The 21,397-nt window shown below is 51.1% G+C and overlaps 1 long non-coding RNA gene and 1 other non-coding gene across 2 annotated transcripts; both read left to right on the top strand.

Annotated features, from left to right (window-relative positions):
* Positions 1-17,192: 17,192 nt before the first annotated feature.
* LOC141472888 (uncharacterized) lies at positions 17,193-21,325 on the top strand. Its single transcript, XR_012463546.1, has 5 exons — positions 17,193-18,029; positions 19,070-19,159; positions 19,873-19,943; positions 20,233-20,375; positions 20,540-21,325. It is a non-coding gene; the product is annotated as an uncharacterized lncRNA (long non-coding RNA).
* LOC141473088 (small nucleolar RNA R38) lies at positions 17,786-17,860 on the top strand. Its single transcript, XR_012463552.1, has one exon. It is a non-coding gene; the product is annotated as a small nucleolar RNA R38 (small nucleolar RNA).
* Positions 21,326-21,397: the final 72 nt, after the last annotated feature.

The following is a 21,397-nucleotide window of genomic DNA, read 5'->3' on the forward strand; positions in this document are numbered from 1 at the left end:
CTCAGATGATATAAATCACCTGGGGTCCCCTGACACGCTGCTATTGCTGTAGCGTGGCTTTTATGTATTGATTTAAGGGAAAATAAAGGTTAGGGGCTTAGCTGCAGAGGAGGCATCAGGGCTGAGGCTGCTCAGCTCTGGGTGGGCAGTGATGAGCAACAAGAAGGATCTGCAAAGTCAGAAAGAGGATGGAGAGGAGACCCAAGAAAGATGCCCGGATGCTGGAGCCATGATAGCCCCAAAGACCAGAAGCAGAGCTCAGTGTAACCCACTGAGGGGAGCCAGCCGGAGCCCAAATTTGCAGGGTTAGCCCAGGCACAGTCATCCCGGGCTTAGGGAAAATCCAGATTTCAGTCTGGGCCCTACCATCAGCAATTCCGACCTTTCTCCCCATCTGGACTAGCACAGAAAAAAAATCCCAGAGAGGGCAACATGGGACCAGCTGGAAATGGTGCCTGCAAATGTCACGGTGCTGCCGGGAACAGGGTCACTGTACGGCAAACCTGGGTGTGCAAACACCGCTTGCTAAATCAACTGCACGGGGGTGTTGTAGATTTGGGGGATAAAGGTTTCCTGAGCCGCAGAAAGGCCAGCTCTCTGCCTGAGAGACCGGATTTCGTGAGAAATGTTCTTTATTTACTCAATCAGCCGCAGCCAGCAGCTGAGCTAAGAGCGGGCAAGTCTGCCTGTAGTGAGCGGCTGCGTGAGGGCTGCTGGCCACAACGAGGTGTTTGCTGTCTGTGCTGAGATTTGTGACGGTCCCGGAAGGCCCTCGGTGGGTGGGAGTGGGAATTCGTTTAACCTCATTAACCGCGTCCTCTCCGCCGGCCAAAACCACCCTCTGCTTTATGAGAAACACAGAATTGGTAGTGACAACCCTCACAGGCCAGGCATGGTGTCACCAGCGGTTCTCCAAGGGTTGGGAATGGTGATGGTCTCCTCGGGGCCAGGAGGCTGAAGGACACGGTCCCACCATCACGGTCCTGCTGTCGTGGTCCTGCTGAGGAGATGCCGTTTGTTTGAGGAGGAGGAAGGAAGGATTGTGACATGTCTGCTCTTCTTCTTTCCATCCCTGTCCCCACTAAAATATACTTTGGGAAAAACCAAAAGGGAAATGAAACGGCGAGTGGGCTACACCCAGCTGGGGGGTGGTGGAGCTGGTGTGGGACCAGCAGTCCCACACAGCCTGGAGGAGGGGGCGAAGCTGTGGGGCCCTGCTGGACCCAGCTCCCCGGGGTTTATCTGACTGTCTGTTTTCATCATTTCTCTGTGAGAAGGGAAAGGGACCACACAGCAGCAGAAAGTCCTGGAAATCTGTGAAGGAGACCGTTCCCAGCACCCTTCCTTCCGCCATTGCCCCTGTATACAATTGGCTATGGAGTATGTATGGCTCTGTATAGGCTCCAACTCAGTGAGATAACGCCTCACAATTAAATTCCTTACAGCCAGCGAGTGCACTTTCCCAGCTCTGACCCTCCTGTCTCGGTTATACACGTGGTCACTCTGACGGACCAAGCGGACCAGGGCTAGGGTCACCCCATCTTGACTGGCCTGTCTGCTCCATCCCCTCCATATCAGACACTGCTCCCACTTCTGAGGCTTCCTAAGGCTGCTTGTGCCCTATAACTTTTTCTTTTTTTCTCAAGAAAAAAAAAAATCAACTAAAAAACTACAGTAGAAGCAGGGGGAGGAAATTGCTTCAAGTCTCTTAACTATCTCATGGAACAAAAATGTTTCTTAAGGCTGTTCAGGGAAAGAGAGGGTCAAATGTTCCTCATTAACACTGATTTACTGGGAGGGCTGGGAAGTGGAAGAAGGAGACAGTCCAGCTGCTTGTCTCAGTGCTCAAGGAGCCCAGTCTGGGATCCAGGCTGGGAGGTGAGGGTTGGTCCCCCCCAGCATGGGATCGGGGTGGTGGGTATATCCAGCAGAAGGTACAGCGGGGTGCACCCTGGGCTGCCTGTCCCCCAAGAGCAGACGTGGCCTGCACTAACACAGCAGAGAAGCAGGGCAGAGCTCTCCGGCTCTTAGTAGCAATTTCAAAATTTGGTGGCTTTCCTTTGCAGGGAGACTGGTGCTGGGTCAGAGCAGCTTCCCTGCCCCAACCTCAGCCCGTGCTGCCTGTCCCCTGGCGGAGAGGAAAGGGAGAAGGCTGGCCCAGATTTGAGGGTGTAAATCAGCAGGGTTCCTCTCCAGAGAGAGCTCAATTACATTGATTTACACTTGCTGCGGATTTGGTCCATTCAACCCAATTAAAACTCCAGAGGAAGTGCAGAGAGGCAGGATGTAATTACCCACGCTGGAATCCCAGTTCAGAACAGGAGGCAGAGCTCTCCGGATCAAATTAATCCCTGGTGTAACTCTGCCGAAGTTACACCAGGGCTATAATTGGCCTGAAACATTTTAACTATCTCATTTAATGTTATTCATGCTCTGCTGGAGATGAGAATGTTTATCCTAAATGAGAGACTCTAATGCTCCGTAGCAATAATAGAGTGTGAGGTTTATGTGGTTTCTCATTTACAAGGATGCTGGGGAGGCCAGATTGTCATGGAAGATGCAGCAGATCTAGACTCCCCAAACCTTTAACCATTTCCACAGCTCCTGCGGTGGCTGGTTGTCCCATTGTCCTTCCTCCAGTGTGCCCACCATCCCCATGCTTTTCCACCTCTTGGAGATGTTGGGGGCTTGTACTCCAGATCCAGTCAGGGACAAAATTAGGAGGAGATGTAAAGTGGTAGAAGAGGGAATGGAAAGCACTAAGAGACATCTTTCAGGATTAAAGCTCCTATAAATTAGCAGAAGCGAGATTTCCCAGCAACAGACTTGCCTCCCTAGTGGTGCTAAAAGAGGGGATTTCCATCAATGAGAGCTCGCTCCACGGCCATTCTCTGTAGGTAGCAGCACACGGACTGACACAGTCCCTGCTGCCAGCTGGACATCCCCATGGATAGTGTTTCCAGCTGCCAGCCCTGGAGTATCTACCAGGATCAGAGGATGGTCCCATGGTCATTTGAGCTGCCCTCCCAGAGGAGGGCTGAGCATGGTCCCCGTGGTGGGAGGCAGCAAGGCACTGGGGATGTGCCTCAAGAACCACAATCCATCCCGTTCCTCCTCCCACAGCGATGCCATCAGCCACCCCAAGCACACATCCTGCTGCTTGGAAAGCAAAGCCTGCGGGTCACATTCTTCCCTGCCACAGCTGTACTCTGCCTGGTGGCACCCTGCCAGGGATACGATTTGGCCCCCAACCTCTGCTGCATGCCCCGCATCCTCCCTGAGCCAGCCCTGGCAGGTACTGCTCACTGCAGGCTCTGCATCGGCATCACTGGGCTTTTAGAGGATTGTGATTATCTGTCATTAAATCGTACTTCCACTCCCCAGCCAGCCAGACCGACCCCTGGTCTTTCCCTCTGCTCCTCTGCCAGTGGAAACCTCAGGAGAGGCAGATCTGTTTGTTTCAAAGCAATTTTTAATGCCCTGTAGCTTAGTAGAGGCTCGAGCATTACAATTCATTCTGGCTCCTTTCTGGTCCTCAGAGGATATTAGATCCTTCTCTTGATACCTCCTCACTCTTTGTAGATGTTACCCTAGCTTTAATTTCCAGGGCTTTTTAACAATGCTGAGCTTTCGAGTTGCTTCCTTCAAACTTTCTCCAGCCATGCTTTCCCAGAGCCTAAATAGCTTTGATTATTCCCAGATGTTTTTAGTTTGTTAACCCCAGAGTAGTATTGTGTAACAGCTTGGAAAGAAAACTGGCAGCAGGCATCTGGGGTTCTCTTTCCTGGTTCAGCCGATTACTTCCCGAGCAGAATATCCACGGGATTTATCCTACAGAATCAGTGCCATAGTACCAGGATATCTTGCTATAGAGATCGGAACTAGAGGTGTCTCAAATCCTCTTGCTGATAAAGATAACCCTCTGAAAACACAGGTCATTTTCACCACCCAGTTCCTCCTTACCCTCTCTGCTGAGATTTCTAAGCAGGATGACACATTGGGGTAACGAGCCCACAGGGAGGCCTTTGAGCAGGCATCACCAAGGCTTCCAGGCAGCTAATGGAAAAGACCTTCTTCACCTCCAGGCCAGGCTGGATTCAAGCTCTGGCCATCCCTACCCGCCAGCCACCCAGCCAAAAGCACAACAGCAGCTCTGCTCGGGCCAAATTTTCCTTGGCCAGAGAGGATGCGTGCGTGTATCCTGACCGACCGAAGTGTGGGGAGTAAGGAGTTTTCCACAACTGGCTGAGCTCCTGGCAAACCTCTGTGGCCCTCCCAACTCCAGCAATCCTGCTCCTCTCATGCTTCAGTCATTACATTGCTAAACACATATAAAAAACATCCCCATTCCCACTAGCAGAGCGCCAGGGTGTAGCCGAGCTGGCAGGAGATGCAGTTCCTCTCAACCATCCATAAATATTCCCAAGATCACCCCAAATACTCCATATTTCTTGGTGCCTCCACCCACCATGCCAGATCCTTCCACGTCTGTTTCTCAGCCCAGTGCTCAGCTCCGCAAAGCCCAAGGTTACTGGGTCGGATGTGAATACATCACATTGCGTCTCCCTCCCATATGTGGTGGGCTACAGCTGGGCAGGGCAAGGAACAACAACGAAGGAGGAGGAAAACAAGATGGGAAAAGGAGAAAAAAAGCATCACAAGATAATATTTTTTTAGCAGAGGGCTAAGCTAAGGGACAAACCAACCTGCCCCGGCGCTTCCCCATGACTGCAGTAGGTGAGAAGCAATCCAGCAGTATTAAACCCTTGTATAATCAGAGGGACCTGCTATATGAAGACCCTGCCCCAAGGAAAACGTCCCCACCTCTGCCTGGGACACAGAGCAGCCCCAGCAGCCTGCCCCACCATAGCAGGGCACAGCGCAGGACTGAGCGGGTATGCCCCAGGCCAGCTTTATCTGAGCTGGTTGGACCAGGACTTCACCCAAAGGTGCTCAGGAGAGCAGGGAGGAGGTTGAGGGAGGAGGACCAGAAAGCCAAGCTGTGAGTGAAGAGTGTCAGTGCTTGGAAAGCGCAACGAATTTGCTTTTAGTACAGTTCATGCCTCTCCAACAGTGCCTAGAATAACAAATTCCTTCCACCCTCCAAGCCTGAATGCTGGAGGAAGCTGCTGAGAAACTTAATTGATTAGCTGGATGCGTGCACAGAAAAAAATTGCCCAGCATCAAGGAAGTCACTGTCTTGACAGTTAACGCAGACACTGGTGGGAGATTAGAGAAACCAGCTGCAGCTTTTTATCACACAACCCCTTCTTTTAGCCTGGGAACAAGGCAACGTCTGTTTCGATGGGGCGACCCATTTTGCAGTGGCATCGAGGGGCTGGAGCATTAGGGCTTTGTCCACCCTGTGCTCACCACCCACCCAGGGCTGGCTGGGCAGGCACAGCTTGATCCTCACACTGGAACTTTCAGCTGATGAAGGGCAGGGAAGCAGGATCTGGGCTGCCTGCACCTCTCACCCCCCTCCTCTCCAGCCCCAGAGGTCCTATCAGCCCTGGCAGCCCCTGAGCAGCAGAAGGAGATGCCCCAAGAGCAACTTCAGCATCCAGGGTGCAGTGGATGGAGCTGAGCACATCAGAGAAGCTAAGTTGCCAGATGCCTCACAGCATCCTCCCCAGAAAAGAGGTGCCCAGCTTCCCCAGCCCCTGAAGGCCACCTCCCTGTCTCCCAGCCCCTGCCGAGGCTTTCTGCTTTGCTTTGCTCTCAGCATCTCTAGCTCTGCCCTGCCTGCCACAGGGTCACCACCTGCACCTCTGTCACCGCACAGGATCGCTTTCCCTGTTTGGCAGAAGAAAACAAGAAGCCAAAGGCCTGCAGGGGCTGTGAACTTGCCTGTCATGTGCTCTGACAGTATCAAAACCTTTTGCTGCTTGTGTTTTTCCCAAACTGTCACTGCTCGTCACACCCCTTGTTTAAACCTCTGATCCTGAAAGCTTCCCTGAGCCCTCTGGAAAACAAATGGAGAGAGCGTGGTCTGTTCTCCGAGGAGACGGGACACCACCGCAAATGCAATGAAGCTGACAATGCCAGAGCTCCCCAGAGCAGGTACAGGCAGAGCCAAGCGTGAATGCCTGCCAGAGGTGGGAGGAAGGCAACCCTCCCTCCTCTGCCTCAAATGGCTTGGCTCCTGCTTTTTGCCCCGGGGGGAGGATGGAAGGGAAAGGAAAGGGCTCGGCCCCCCTTCTGTTTGCTCTCTGCTGAGCAGAGCTCCTCTCCTGCCCCCCCTTTCCCCTAGTGCTGCTATTTGCTATTTGACCTGAGCAGCCCAGAGGAATTTTAGTCACGGTGCATTCCTAGCACAGCATCTGTTTTCTAGAGCAAAACGGGAACAGCTGCCAAGAAACAAATCTTCCCCTGATGCCTGGCACTTCTCATGGGTGGAACGAAACTTCTTGAAACCCCAGGGGAAAAAACCACCAGAGCTCAGCTGCAGAAACCCCATCCCACTCCAGCCCGTCCCCTCCAGGGATTTTTGCAGCACGAGGGGGCTCAGACAGAGACTAATGATCATCATGATAGCATCCATACGGTACCACTTTGAAAGCTTTGAGTGAAAGAGGAGCTAAAGAAAGATCTCTTCTTTAGCTGAAGGCAGAGTGCTGTGGGAAGGAGTGTACTCTGGCTGAACCCCCCAATCCCCAGCGTCCAAGCCCAACTGTGCCCAGTGTCCTCTTACCTGTCCAGGCCTGTTGTGCCCATTGTAACCAGGCAGGATAAAGTCAGGTAGATGGTGCTGATATGGCACACGCTGAGCTCACACATGGCTTGCTGTGAAAGAGCTTTTCAGGCTTGTCGGTGCTAAGTGAGGTTTGTCCCCAGGAGCTGTGAGAAAGCCTGGTGCTATCGGAGTCAGACTGGCGAGGAGGGACACACACATGGGCTGAGCTGACTCTCAGATTTCAGGTGGAGGCGTCTATGTCCATGAGATTGCTGCGTGCTTGAATAGCAGAGCTGACAGATGTACATAACCCCTTTCCCCATGAGGGTTAATATCTCCCCCAGGTATTAACCCAGTGCAGGACAGGGCCTGCAACAGTCTCTCTGCTATGCCTGGGGGTTTCTTCTCAGATTGCTGGGGCTCAGCAGGTTTTTTCAATGGAGGCTAAAGATCAATGTACAGAGTCTCTGGTTACTGGAAAGAGTAAGGAGCAGAGCAGCTCGGGTAGTCAGGCAGAGCTCCAGCAATGCTTCAGGAGCAAGGAGGTAGTCAGAGATAGCCAGAAAAGAATTAGGAAAGACTTTCTGGAGGCCTGGGACCAGCTGAGACGCACGAGCAGCCTCGGAGCACATGGTTTCTTGGCCCTTCCAGCTGAAGGAACAACACTTGCTCTGTGTTGGCTCACATCTTGAACACGATAGATAGAATAAGGTCAGAAATACTGGTAACCCAGTTTCTTGGAGGGCTTATACCAGCTGATACCTGTTTTTGCTGATAACCAGGTTCCACCCTCAGTCACAATGCAGAAGGCAGTCTTCAGGCAATATCAAGGCAATATGCTTTTTCTTGTTCACCTTGATTGAGGTTAATCTTGAAAGTACCCATTGCATTTTAGTGCTCAGCACCCTCAGTCTGACAGCAATGGGCCTAATGGAGGTTCAGCTTCACCTTCTCAGTGCATCAATTTAGCAGGATATGCTGGAAAAGGCTCAGTCAGCAGTACCAGCCAATAACTCACACCTTCTCAGTGGTTCACTCAAGCAGGTGCACTGTTCTTCCGACCATGAAGATTTTTAGGCACGAAGCATGTAAAGTTCACACCTAGGACAGAACGTAACACTGATCCACTAAAGCCTTAGGCAGTAACACCAGGTTAACCCCAGTTAAGACGCATTTAGGTTTTCTGTGAAGGTAACATGAAGTTCACATTGCAACACACATCACATCCTCAGTCATCAAAAGCCCCAGGAGATTGCTGTGAATGCTGTGGAGTGACCTCAGGCAAGTCATGTCAGCATTTTAGCTTTTAAGTTGAAGACAGCAGAAAAGTCTGTTCCTTGAAAAAGGAGGAGTCCATTTGTGATCCAGGCTTTCAGGCCAGGTTTACAAAGCAAGCCAGTCTCAGCAAGACCAGAATGCAGCTTCTCCTTCCGATTCTTGGCTAGACCAGGCCGTTCTGTTATAACAACACAAGCAAAGTCCACCGTCGCAAGCACCATCTGCTGAAGAGGAGGAAGGTTTCATGCTGTGTCAGTCTCTTTTATCTCAGTGTAGGTTCTGTACAGGAGCTGGCTGGAGTTGGAAAAGCAACAGAGACCCCAGCAACAGCTTTTCCTGGTGCTGTCTGTGGGCAGTTACTGACTTGACCAGAACAGGACCAGTCACTCACATCACTCTTCAGGCTTTGGCTGAAAGTAGTATCAGGATTTTCCCCCACCAAACTGTGTGAAACTCCAGGCAGCAGAAGGTGCCCTGCTCAAGAGCTAAGTCAGCCCAGCTGAGCTCAATCTTTCTGCTTTGGATCTTCCAGCAACAGAAGCAGCAATGGCAAATCTGGAACTGGCTGTACGATGAACCACTACACACATCTTCCGTCCCATACCTATGCAGAGGTAGGGCCACACACAAGTCAGTAGCAGCAAGGCTGGCTTCTTAAGCCACTCAACAGGTATTGGAGCTTCTCTGGAAACAGCATCTTCAGACCACAACTCAGCATCATCGTCAGATTGAACAGCTGAAGCAGGAGCATCATTCTAGAGAGCGTAGAGCAAATACAGCAGACCAGAACACATTTCTATAGCAATGCAGGTTGCACACACCAGCCAAAGCAACTCACGGCAGAAAGCAGCTACCCACTTATGGATGCTGAGGTGATATATACCCCACAGCTCACATGGGGCCGAGCAGCATTGGGCCAGAGGGAGACCAGGGCAAACACAAGGTTGGGCAGGAGCACAAGTCCTTTCCCTGGTTGGGCAGAAGCAGAGCAGGTGAGACTGGGCAGAAACGAGCCCTAACTGGGGGCTGTCTACCAGCTGAGACCTCAGACAGGTTGGTGGGGAGTACAGTCCTCTTCTGCTCCCCAGGGACCTTGTTCTCATATGTCCTTCTCACCGATGCACCCTTATTTTCCCAGCCCAAAGTCTCCCCCGCGCTGGCCCCCTTCTCCTGAGATCCCACACAGATGATGGTCCTGCTCCAGGACTCAGGATCTGGGACCCAGAGCATCAGATCTACATGGAGAATGGAGGGCAGCCACTGATCTCCAGCAGCCTGCGATACCCAGAGCTTCAGATCAAGTCCCTCTCAGCCTGGAGCCAAACTAGGATACAGCTCCAGCTCTTCAACAGGAAAATGCTGATTTAGTTAAAGTCATGTTGCCAGCTGTGCATTTAAACAGGAATTACATAGGGTTTCTGCTGTGGTAATGCACCAGGTGCCGGCAGTGCTACCGAGGCAGATGAGGAAGGAGGGGCAGTGGGCTGGGAACTGGGAGCCCCCATCTCCTGAGAGAGATGCTACGGGGAAAGGGTCTCCTGATTCCTGCCCTGCTCACACGCAGGAAAGGTACCCCAGGGGTCAGCCAGCCTGCAGCACCTTGTTCCTCTGAGCTCCCTGGCTCCTGCTGAGCTTTAACCACCATAAACCTTAAATCTGGGAAAGAGAAACACCGTCAGGAGCACTCACAGCCACTGACTCCTAACAGAGATGCCCTGGCCATGAACTGGGCTCCTGCGGCACGGGGTGGTCGCCAAATGCAAACATCAAAGGGTGGTGCCTGTGCCAAACTGCAGCCTCTTGGAGGAATATGTTAGGGAAGCGATTATGAATTTGGAGCCTTGCAAAAAGCGTTGGCAGCTGGATCCTCTGGATGAATAAAACCCTGCCAAAAAATTAAGATCTGTTTCTGCAAAGCTGAAACAGCAAACTTGTTTGTCTTTCCTCCTTCCCCTCCCAACCATGTTGTTGTTTTAAACATTTACAGAGACCTTTATACTGTTTAAATAATGATTTTGGAAGGGGGGAGATTGTTTTCACTTTTTTACCAGCTGCTCCAAGTCAGCAGCACTTCACACACAACTTCTGGTAAATCAGGTGCTGTGGTTTGAGACATTTGACCCCCACTGTCCTGGTTACCCCTGCCTGTTTGCCTGCCCCACTGCTGGTCTGGCAGAAGGAACCCCCGGGACCCCCCCTAAGCCTCAGCTATGCCCCCCCACCAGCTACCAGGGAAGGGGGTCACCCAGAGACCAGCGAGATGCAGCAGCTCCCTCTCCACAGGCTCTGCTGTGTGTCTGCAGGAGGAACGCCAGAGAGTGCAGCCCCCAGTTTGCTAGATAAAGGGGTGTTATGTCCAGCTTCCATCACACAACCCCCCCTCAAACCCTCCAGCAGCACTCCCCAAGCCACAGAGCTCGCACACTGGTGCTGGGCAGCCACGGTGGGGCTTTCTCCCCCTAAGGTGGCAAGGAGAGGTGGAGGAGGAGGATGCTGCGGCAGCGGCTGAGTTCTCCCATCCCTGAGTACAAGTGCTAGGGAAGATCAGCCATCTCCCGCGGTGCGTGTTCTCCCGCCCACCTCCTTCAGCAGCGAGGCTGCTCGCGATGACAGCTGAAGGGAGACAGGAGAGCACTCAAAATGTGCAGGGGGAGAGATGGCTGAAGACAGACCGACCTTTATGCCACAACAGAAGCATTAGGTCAACAGCAAAGCAGCAGCACACGTGTTGGTAGTTAAACTGGAAAGGCACATGAGTGTCTCCATCATGGGCAGGTCTCCAAGAATTTGGGGGTCCTGTTGGGCTGATTGAGTTTTATTTGCAACCCGGCAGAGGCTGGGGAGAAAAGGAGTGAGGAAGGCTGTCGAGGAGAGCTGCAGGATGTTTGGACTGAGCGAAAGGACAGAGGAGCGAGTACGAGACACACTGTGGAAGCAGGATGTGGGATAGAGAAAAATGTTTATACAGTCAACCGTGGGCTAATCCATGGGAGGCTTTAGAGACCATAAAAGCCATCTGCAAGTGGATAGATCCCATTCTCTAGGAAACTGGTGGTTTAAAACAATGCTACCCTCACTCTTTGAACTATTCTGAAGAGATCAGACGTGGGGGCCTGAAGAGAAGGGAAGGATAAGTAGATCCATAAGTTCTGCCCACACGGGCAGGACTATTCATGGTCTCTTCCTGTACAAGAACTTGGGGCCATCATAAAAAATAACTAACAGGAGCCAGACACAGAACAAATGAAAGGAAGCCGGTCACCCTCACAGCACAAGCTGACTCGTGCAAGTCCTCCCCACTGGAGGGAACAGCTGTTCACAAGGGCATTGGGCAAGTTCATGGAAAAGAAAGGTACTGAAATCTCCATTCCAGAGAAAACCCGTTAGTGGAGGGGCTGAACCACCATCTGGGTCTCGAAGGTCGCACCCCTCAAATGGCTGGTGGGGTACTGGAGATGTATCATATGTAACCACCCTACTCTTGCACTTTCCTAGGCATCCATTTGGGACATCTCTTGGAAAAATGACATTGGTCTGGATGGCCCTTGGTCTGATGCCCTGCAGCAGGGCTCCCTCAAGGACATGTCACCTGGAGGCTGCCCTCAATATATCTTCTTACAGGCAGCAGGAGGAATAACTGCAGGCCTTTAACTTGCCCTCTGTAATCTAGTGAGATCTCAAGTTACCACTTTGAACTGGGTCAAATTAGGCATTGGGCCTGCTTTCCACGCATAAGGGCAAGAAAAATTACCCAACGGGACCTGAATAACATGACCTTTCATTATTTAAACACATTCTTTCCCACTAAGCGACAAACGTAGCAGAGATGCTATTCTTAAAAGTACCTCAAAACAATTATCTCCTCCTTCTGGTATAAACGGTGGGAAGCAAGAGGTGAGCCAGAGATATGGCATCTGCAATTCTCCATTTTCAGTCTCCAATAGGAAGAAATGTTGGCAATTCGTATTGTGCTCTGACACAACCGCTTGACCTCGGTGCAGCTTATGCTAATTACTTGCAAGAAAATGCTTGTTCGCTCCATGCGTGCCTGGCATATTCCTTGTATCTAAGCTCGATAGATGAAATATGGCTTATATGACATATATGGCTTATATGACTGGGTTGACTGAAGCAAAGGCTGGTTGGCCGAGTAATCCAGGCAAACAGAAATACCCTATTTGTGATAAAAGAGGGCCTGAGAAGTTCCTCATTAATATTGCCTAGATATTTTTATACCAACTCACTCCCTTCCTGCTTACCATGCTTTTAATCTCTCAGGCAGACACAGAAAATAGAGAGGATTCATCTCTTTGCCCGAAGCAAAGTGAAGTCTCAGTTCCTGGCAATTTTTTTAACTAGCTTGGCCTTAAAGACCTTCTGTGATGGAAATCTTACTCCTGGTTTCACTAGCCTTACAGCGTTAAGTTTTCCCCACCATCTTTGAGTGCATTTGTGTAGCTGTATACACGTTCCCCATCCCTGGAAGTGTTTAAGGCCAGGCTGGATGGGGCTTTGAGCAACCTGCTCTAGTGAAGGTGTCCCTGCCCATGACAGGGGGGTTGGAACTCCATGATCTCTAAGGTCCCTTCCAACTCTAACCATTCTGTGATTCTGTGATGTATACCCATCTCTGGGTATGCTCTGAGGATATATATTTTAAATTGAACTTATTTGTCCGTGAAGAAGCTGGATTCCTACTGCTATTGTTCAACAAGTGCATATGTTTGGACCCAGGTTTTAACCATGCACGCACTGCAATCGGAACAGTTTGTTGTGTGCTCTCTGTTCTGATCGGCTCCTCCAAGGAAGGAAGCTGTGAATGCAATCTGGCTTGCTTTGACAAGATGGTCACTTGGCCTAGCTGGGACATCAGACCTGAAGTGATCAAGTCGGTGGTTGAAGATGCTGTTTCTTCTGCCGTTCAGCACCATCGGGAGGAGAAAAGGGAACCTCTTCTGTTCTTCACCTGCAGGAATCCATACCATAGCCCCGCCTGCAGATACCACCACACTCACAGAAAAGCCACCCCTTGGTCGCACAGATATTCTGTAAAATAAAGGTCTTGTTATTCAATGTACAAGGTTCAGGCTTTAGAGAGGCCTCAGTTACAGCAGAGCATTTCTGAGCCTGCTAAAATTCTACGTAAGCACACAGGACATGCTGAGGAGGAAGGGGTTTAAGCGTGTATTTAACATTAAATGGAGGCTTAAGAGCTTTGCCGCTGGGAGAAGGGAAGGACGTTTCGTTTGCAGCGTGCCTTGTCCTCTGTGGGAAGATGTTGCCTGTCTGCTACCGAGCTCCAAAGAGTCTCTCTGGTATTTCTTGGGACTGATTTGAAGCAGCAGACACCAGGATCTGGGACCTCGTGGCAGGCGCTTTTTTTAACACTACAGATCTTTTCTCTCTGAAGTCTGGCACCTGAAATACCAGCAAGCGATCTCCAGCCGTACCCCAGGGGATGGTTCTTTGTGCACCGCTGTGCACACAGCACATGTAACAGAGACAAGCATCAATCCAGCCACCCCCTGCACCTCGGCGTCTCCTCGCGCTTCCTATCTTCAAGCCACGCAGGGGGCTGGTGCCTGCCAGACACGGTTAGCAATGGGGGACTCGCTTTTTAATGTCTTCAAATACCCTAGTTTCTTCCCCCGGCCATATGTCGAAGATGATAACCACAGCGGGGCGGCTCTGGATGAACGGATGCTTTGTTTCTCCAGGCGTTGTGGAACCCTCTCTGCAGGGTGGGACCGGGACAGGCAGAGGGGGATATCAAAAGGAAATCAAGTTGCTGTCAGCAAGTACAGGGAGTTTCTCCCTGGGGGGACTTACAGGCAGCCAAGAGGGGAAATGGGTGGGAAATTGGGAGGAGATCTTGTCCTTCAGTTTAAGCGTGGGATCAAAGCCCAGCTGAAGTTGGAGAGGTTCTGTCATTGATTTCCGTTTGTCTTTCCGCCTTTCCCTTCTCTGTCACATATTCTGCTCATTCTCCTATTATCTGCTCTAGGGATAACCAAATATCCTGTTGCAGAGCTCAGACTTCTTTGTAGAGGGTATTGCTGCGGCTTTGCAGGACAGATACTGAAGTGCCTTGAGAAAGCAGAAAGATGGGGGCTTAATGTAGCATATGATTTGCTGGAGGAAGAAATCCCCTCCAGATCCTCTGTCACAAAGTTGAGCGCAACCCCTAAACATCCACACGTAGGAGATCTCTGTGCCCTTTTAATAGCTTTCCTTCCTTGCTCAACATAAACAGAAGTAATTTCAAAGACAGGAGGAAGAAAGTACTGATGGAGATGAGCCACAGGTAATCTATCAAAATTATGTCCTAATTGCCTTTGGGACAGCATTGCAACTGCCTGAGGAAGGAGAATATGTTCAATCAGAACTGTTCAAACCAGAACCGTACCTCCCTTCGCATCCCTAGGAAGGTTCACAGACGCTTCCGAAGGGCGACCATGTTCTGCTGACCTCTGGGAGGCTTTGCCTTGTACTGCAGCTCCCGGGTGAAGTTCGCACGCCAAAGATGTGTGTGACATGGACGCCCTCTAAAGGCAACTGTCGAGAAAACTTGATTCGAAGTTGCAGAGATTTAAGAAAGCATGGGCATGGGTGAGGAGATGACCAGCTCCCTTCATCCAGGGTCGTCCAGCCTCTAAAATATGCTTGGAAACATTATCTATGCCCTGCACCCATGAATAACGACAGCCAATCTACTGCTCACTTAGTTCATGCTAGTCTCCTGAGCTTTTAATTGTTGACTCAGTTCATTACTTGGTACCTTGCAGAGCTCATCCATTTATAGGCACAGTAGACAGTTACTTTATGGTCTGAGCAGCTTCCACCCCAAAATGAAGATGGTGGCAAAACCCTCAGCACATGAGAGTCTACATCTTCTTTCCTTCCAGGATCTGAACTCTGCCCAAGGGAGGATTTTAGTTGCTTTGTTTAATTTTAAAAACCTTATGTCCTTTGGAGACTTAAAGTGCTAATTCTAGTTGCAGGGTTTTATATATTTACCTGTTCGGAAAGCTAAAAGTAGTCAGGCAGATTGCCAGCCACATCTTCACAGAGCAAAGGCCACTGCAATGAAGGCTGCATTAATTACTACAATCCTGTATCATCACCCGCCTTCCCACCAGGCCAAACACCCGTGCAACAGGCTCCTGCAGGGCAGGAAGGCGCTGAAGATCTCCAATGTCCTCTCACCAGAGCATGGGACTGGCTGCAGGCTGCTGCCTCCAGGCTTCTGCCCAACCTACCAGGCTTCCTGCAGCTACCAAAGGGCACGGAGGGCTGGGGAAGACCTCGTCTTCGGCCACTTGTGTTGGAAGCCGCTTATTTTTAACAGCGGGTTGGCATCTCTTTACAGCCTTCTTGCACCACTGTAAAAAAAAAAAAAAAAAAATATGCCTCTTGCAGTCTGTTGATGTTTAGAGAGACTTTTAAGAAACAATATGGGCCATTCCGGAGAGCAAAGGACTCGTGAATTGGGTTTAATCTATGCTGTGGAGAAAAAAACACCACAACCATCAGGTTCTAAAATAGAAGCAAAGCCAGGAGGATCCAGGCACTAAAAATAAACATGAAGTCACACTGCCTTTCCCTGGGAACTTGACTGCCTTGCCTGGAGAGGGGCCTCCTGGAGTGCAGGGATGGTGTGGGCAGCAGCGTGGAGCCATCTCCTTGCCCTTGGAGGGAATCCAGGAGCAGAGAGACATCCAGCTCCTTGGCAGCGCTTCCTCCAGCTCACAGCGCTCTGCTCTTCGGGGTAACACAAGGTGTTGCTTTCACAGACACAGGCCACCAGGTCAGAGGAGTTGGCCACACTGTTCACCAGCATCGAGAGCTCACTCCTGCTATGGCTGCGGGGAACCAGGCAGCTTTCCACGAGCACATCTTCGATTCAAACGCCCCAAGGGACTGTGAATCCCCCACTTCTCAGACATTTCAGGGGTGACACGTTAAATGTGGGGCTTTCACCTGTACTCAGACTTCTCTGCTTTCAGACTCGGATTTGTCTGCTTTTCAGTCACTTTTCACCACAAGCGTGGATAAAGCTTTAGGGCAAGAAAGTGGGTATTAGTTATTCTTATTTTTCCTCCCCTTGGTTCCATTTGCACTTCGTTATTGTTCATAAGCTAAACAGGATCCTACAGATTTTATGGAGTTTTTAACAGCAAAGGACAATCATAGCACATACTGGAAGCATCACATATTCAAAGCACGGCACATACATTTACTAACTAATCTCTGACTAATCCCCAACCTCCAGCTAATTAGTCTTTTTGAAGTGTGCTCCTTCCTACATGAGCTAATGCTTGTTCAAGCCTTTTGAAGCATTTAGCGTGCTAAGTACAATCATGCGTGTCTCCCTAGTAAACAGGCCACACGAAGAATGAATAAATGCAATTAACGAGCAGCATGATGGTGCAAAAGCTCTGTGTATGGAGCCCGGGCCCAGCTCTGGGCTCATGAACTCATATCGCCAGGGCTGAAGGGGGTCTACAAGAAAGCTGTGGAAGGACTTTGTAAAAAGTCATGTAGTGATAGAATGAGGGGTAATGGCTTCAAACTGGAAGAGGGGAGATTTAGATTAGCTATCAGGAAGAAATTCTTTGCTGTGAGGGTGGTGAGACCCTGGCCCAGGTTGCCCAGAGAAGCTGTGGCTGCCCCATCCCTGGAGGGGTTCAAGGCCAGGCTGGATGGGGCTTTGAGCAACCTGGTCTGGTGGGAGGTGTCCCTGCCCAGGGCACGGGGTGGAACTGGGTGACCTTTAAGGTCCCTTCCAACCCAAACCACTCAGTGATTCCATGCATCCGACCCCATCCACCTCCACAGCTTCCCTGTAGAGGCTGCTGAGCTCTCAAGCGAGGCGACAGCGGCAGAAGCAGCCTCTGGAAGATGTATTTCTTTGCCTTCCTCTTATTTGGCATCTGCAGCCAGCAGAGGATGGAGCGAAGGAGCCGGCCCCGCTCCTGTCAGAGGAGCCCTGTCCCCCAGACACCCGCTGTCACACCCCAGCCCGGCGGGATTGAGGGAGGCCGGCGATGGCGGCCGCCACCCCCCGCTGAGGGAAGGGACTACACTTCCCATCAGCCCCCGCGCCTCTCGCGAGACTTGGCGGGCGCAGCCGGCGCGCGCGGCCAGCCCCCTTTCCTCTCCGTGGTGGGTTGGGGACGGTATGGCGGCCGGGCCGAGTGCGGTGAGTGGGGCGGGCCGCCATCGGCAGCCATCCGCGGGCACGGCGGCCCCGAGCGGCGCGGGGACGGCGGGAAGGGGAGGGGGACGCTCTTGCGCGATGCTGTGGGTGTCTCTAGGGGTGCCGCGAGGCCTCGATATCTGCCTGTGGGGATGCCATGGTGGCCCCCCCAAACACACACCCGCCATGGTCGGTGGAGGGAGGCAAGGCCCCGCTGCGCTGGGCCCCGCGGCTCCTGCTCGCCGCCTGGACGGAGCTCCAGCCTTCTCCGTGTGGGGGCTGCTCCCGGCAGCACAGCCTGGCCCGGGGGATGCTCTGCTCGCAGGTTTTAACTACGCTTGTACCGATTCTTCCCCAGTTGCGGGAGAGTATTTAACACAGCGGCCGGTATCGCTCAGCCCCGGCGTGGCTTGATGGCGCAGACCTAGGGCACCCTGCAAGCCGTGGGGCTCATGCCGAGCCAGCGTTACCCATCACACTTGACCGAGTGCCCAGGCAGAAGGAGGTGCGTGGAGCGAGTTGTCCCCAGGTGTGGTTGCTGCCCGGGTGAGGAGCACCCGAACCAGAGAGGCAGGAACAGGCCTGAGCTTTTGGGAAGGCCCCACGTGGTGCAGGTTTGGCTGCTCTGGAAGCTGAGCTAGTGATGATAAAGTTATCCCTGTCTGAAATTAATCTTTCCTCTGTGGAAGCGTGACTCTGAGGCTCAGCATTAAAGACACAAAGGTAAAAGGACAGTCTGTTACGTGAATTAACTGTCTGTCCCCTTTCTCTGTTCCAGAGCATGGCTTGGTATCGAGCAAGGGTAAAACCACTCACCTGCTTGGGAAGCAGCTGCCGTCCCTGCACTGACACCAAACCCGCACCAGCTGCGCGATGGTGAGAAACATCAGCATTTATCTTGTCACAGTCTAATTTTCTCCTCTTGCTGGGCTATGGAAGTAAGACTCAATCGTGTCACATGATATCCTTCTGTGTCCCTGGGGCTACTGGGAGGGGATATAAAAGCCCAATGGCTTGATTAGCGTAATTAAGGCAATCGAGGCTGTGGCTTTGTTGCAGCTGCCACCTGAGTGTGCAGCCTTTTGCTGCCATGGAGCACAAGTTGAAAGGCGGCACAGAATGAATGGGAATTTTACTGTTGGTGGCCGGCAGAGCACCTGCTTGTCAGCGTGGTCAAAGATGAGCAAGAGCAGAAGGGATTACAAGTAGGAGGGATTGGATGACAGCCCATTATGGATACACTTGACACACAGCTCATCTCATAACTGTATTTGTCACAGAAAGAGACCTAGTGAAAGAGTAATTGTTCTGTTTTGCCTTCCTGGAGGTGCTCTGGGCCAGTTTCAAATGCATCAGGTTGCTGGGGGCGGGGAGGTGCGGTTCACAGACACCAAAGGGTCGACCTAGACAGGACACACCCTGAGGAATCCTTCTCCAGAAGGGATGTGTCTGTCTTACTGCCTAAATGCATTTAAATGCATTAACCTATAGACGATTTACATCCTGAAGGAATGGATTATTCTTGTGTGTGAGGAGGGAGTTGCATTAAGACGTTTCTGTGTGACGATGAGGAAGATGTCTGCTTGAAACAGCGGAAAAGGATCTAAACCACCAAAGTCTCAGAGCTGGTGGTTTGTTTGGGTTTTTTTTCCAAGCAAGGATTTAAATAGCATCCACCTCCCAAAGTTTCTTTTCTCTGAGCGAGACAGCTCGCTGGCAAACATGTTCCTTTGTCTTTTTCTGCTGTGCTAAGTTTGTGAGACAAAAATTGCTTCTCTCTGAATAGAAAACTTCCTCTCTTTAATTCCTGCTCTGTGACCCAGGGCTGTTTTTTGTCGGAAGGGGTGGAGAAGGAAAGAGCAGACAGACTATTTGAAGTACTGTTGCTAACGGTGTTCAATGCAACTTCTATTTAGGAGGAAATCGCCCTGCAGAATCCTGGGGTTGTGCTGTGGCCCAAAGACAGCTTTGGCAAGACGGCAGTTGCTAAGCTGGGCTTCAGGCTGGTAAGAGAACGCTTCAGTATTGCATGCCGCTCGTTTTTAATTCATCTGTCGGATCCATGGGCAGCGTGACTCATCTGCTGGCAGATAAGCTATCTTTGAATGCTTCCCAGGAAAAATACTAGTCATCAGGAAGAACACTGGTTATCAGCACGTCGGCATCTGGGTGTCTGTGCTGCGTGTGATTCTGTAGAATTGGGGAGTTCCTGTAGCCGAGGGCAGGAGAGGAGCTGAGCCTGTGATGTGCTGTTATCCCTGTCTGAAAACTCAGCTGTGAGGGAGAAACAACTTCCACTGAGGCTTGTGTGTGTCCTCTTAGTGGGTCTCCTACCATTTGCAAAGACTCAGGTGACACGAGTGGCACCAGCAGGGCAAAAGCAGTGTGCCTGCACTTGCCACATGCGACTGCAGCACAACACTGTCCCAGACACAGGCTGTCGGCCAGCCCAAATACAGCATGGCTCCGTACAGGGAATAAAGCACCGGCTGCTGTTGCCATAGCAAAGTTTGGATCCCTGAAGAGCTTTTAAGTTGTGTATCCAAACAGTGAGGCATAGCGGCGGGTTAAAGGGCAGAAAGAAATGCGTTTTTATCTCACTTGATGTACAGTCACTGAATACACACGCTGGAACGGCACTTTGTTTCCGGGGAGCTGACAGCTGCATTCTGCTAAATAATTTCACGCTTTATTTAACAGAATTTGTATTTGTTTGCAGAAGATCAATAACATTGGCTGACAGGCTGAGCCAGCAAACTTGATGACAGTGGACTTCCTTAAGAAATCAAGGTTGGTGTGCGAAAGGGGAGGGAATGGTGCTACAAACCAGCAGTCAAGTGGTTGCTCTGTCAATAGACCTGTGTTCCAAGTGGGACCAGTCACTGGGAAGAGCATGTGGGGCTTCTGGGTGCCAAGGAATAAGGGGGGGGGGAAAGTGAAGAGGCTGAAGAGGTGGCCTGGTGATAAATAGGGAAAGTAAAAGCTACTCAGGGCTTTGAGAATGGAGAGGAGCAGGAATTGTTTCAGATTTAACTTGTTTAGGAAAGCAGTTACGGCATTGCTTTGTGGTGTCTCCCAGCTCTAGAAGCAGTGGAGGGAAGATTGTTCTGGAGCAGGTCTCACAAGTGGCCACCGAGACATCATTCAGAAGGGTGTAAAACGGCCACCTGTGTGTGACTGCGGGCTCCTCGCTGCTCGGGGGTTGCTGCAACCGCATCCTGGGTGAGTTCCCGGTAAAGCCAGAGAGGATTTTGGTACTGGTGTCGTTGGCTTGGGAGGGAGCAAGTTTTTGTTTCCTGAGACCTGTACTCTCCATGAAATAGTGCAAACTGGGAAGTTCCCAGGTGGCAGCTGCTTTGCTCTGACACTTACCTTTTTTCCTCTAGGACCTGATCTACAGCTGGCTGGAGGAAAAAATGGTTCCCTGCATTCTTCTGTTCCAGAATAAAATAAGTTATGGAAAATCTTGGGAGCTGAAGTTGGGTTTTTGTGTTGTTTTTTTTTTTTGTAAAGGTTGTCTATTTGTGCAGGTAGAAAGGATTTTGCGTTAAAACGCTTTCTGAAATTCAAGCAGTTGTGAGCTTACCCTTCACAGCAAAACCTGCTGCTCCCCGATACCTAAAGACTTGAGTGTCTGCAGACACTGAAAGTTGAAGACAAGCAATTCGTGGTAACAGTCTGACAAAACTACTGATGGCTAAGACGGGACCGGTGACAGAAGTGGTTCTAGTGGTGTGCTTGGAAGCTGAGAGGGAGAAGTGAGAGGCAGCAGGTTCTTTTTCTGGTAAGCGCTTAAAAAGGAGTATGTTTAATTCCGGGGCTGGGCTACACCCTTGGCTGGAAAAACATCCCTTTTTGAAAAGGGGAAGGAGGGTGTGCGTCGTGGTTCCCTGTGTGTGCAAACAGCTCTGCCCACGGGCTGGACGGGGTTCCTGGCAGGATGCTGCGCTCGTTTTCCAGACCTGTTCGTTTTGCCCTCTGCATCGAGGTGCTGCCGATGGCCACGTTCAAAGTCACCTGCAATGGGCTGTGCCAGAGCTGGTTTGAGGAGGTTTTGGTGCCGTCTGGGTCGGGTGACGGGAGGATCAGGCTCATTCTTGTCATGAAAGAGGTTTTCCTGAGTGTTCCTGAATAAAAAAAACAGGCCTAACAGGCTGCCTCGGTACCATTGTAAGGTGGCTCTGATGTGAACAAAAGTTGAGACCTGGGAACTCCAACCTGGAGATTACATTTGAAAGATTAGA

This window comes from Numenius arquata, chromosome 17 (assembly GCF_964106895.1).
Source record: "Numenius arquata chromosome 17, bNumArq3.hap1.1, whole genome shotgun sequence".
Lineage (NCBI taxonomy): Eukaryota > Metazoa > Chordata > Aves > Charadriiformes > Scolopacidae > Numenius > Numenius arquata.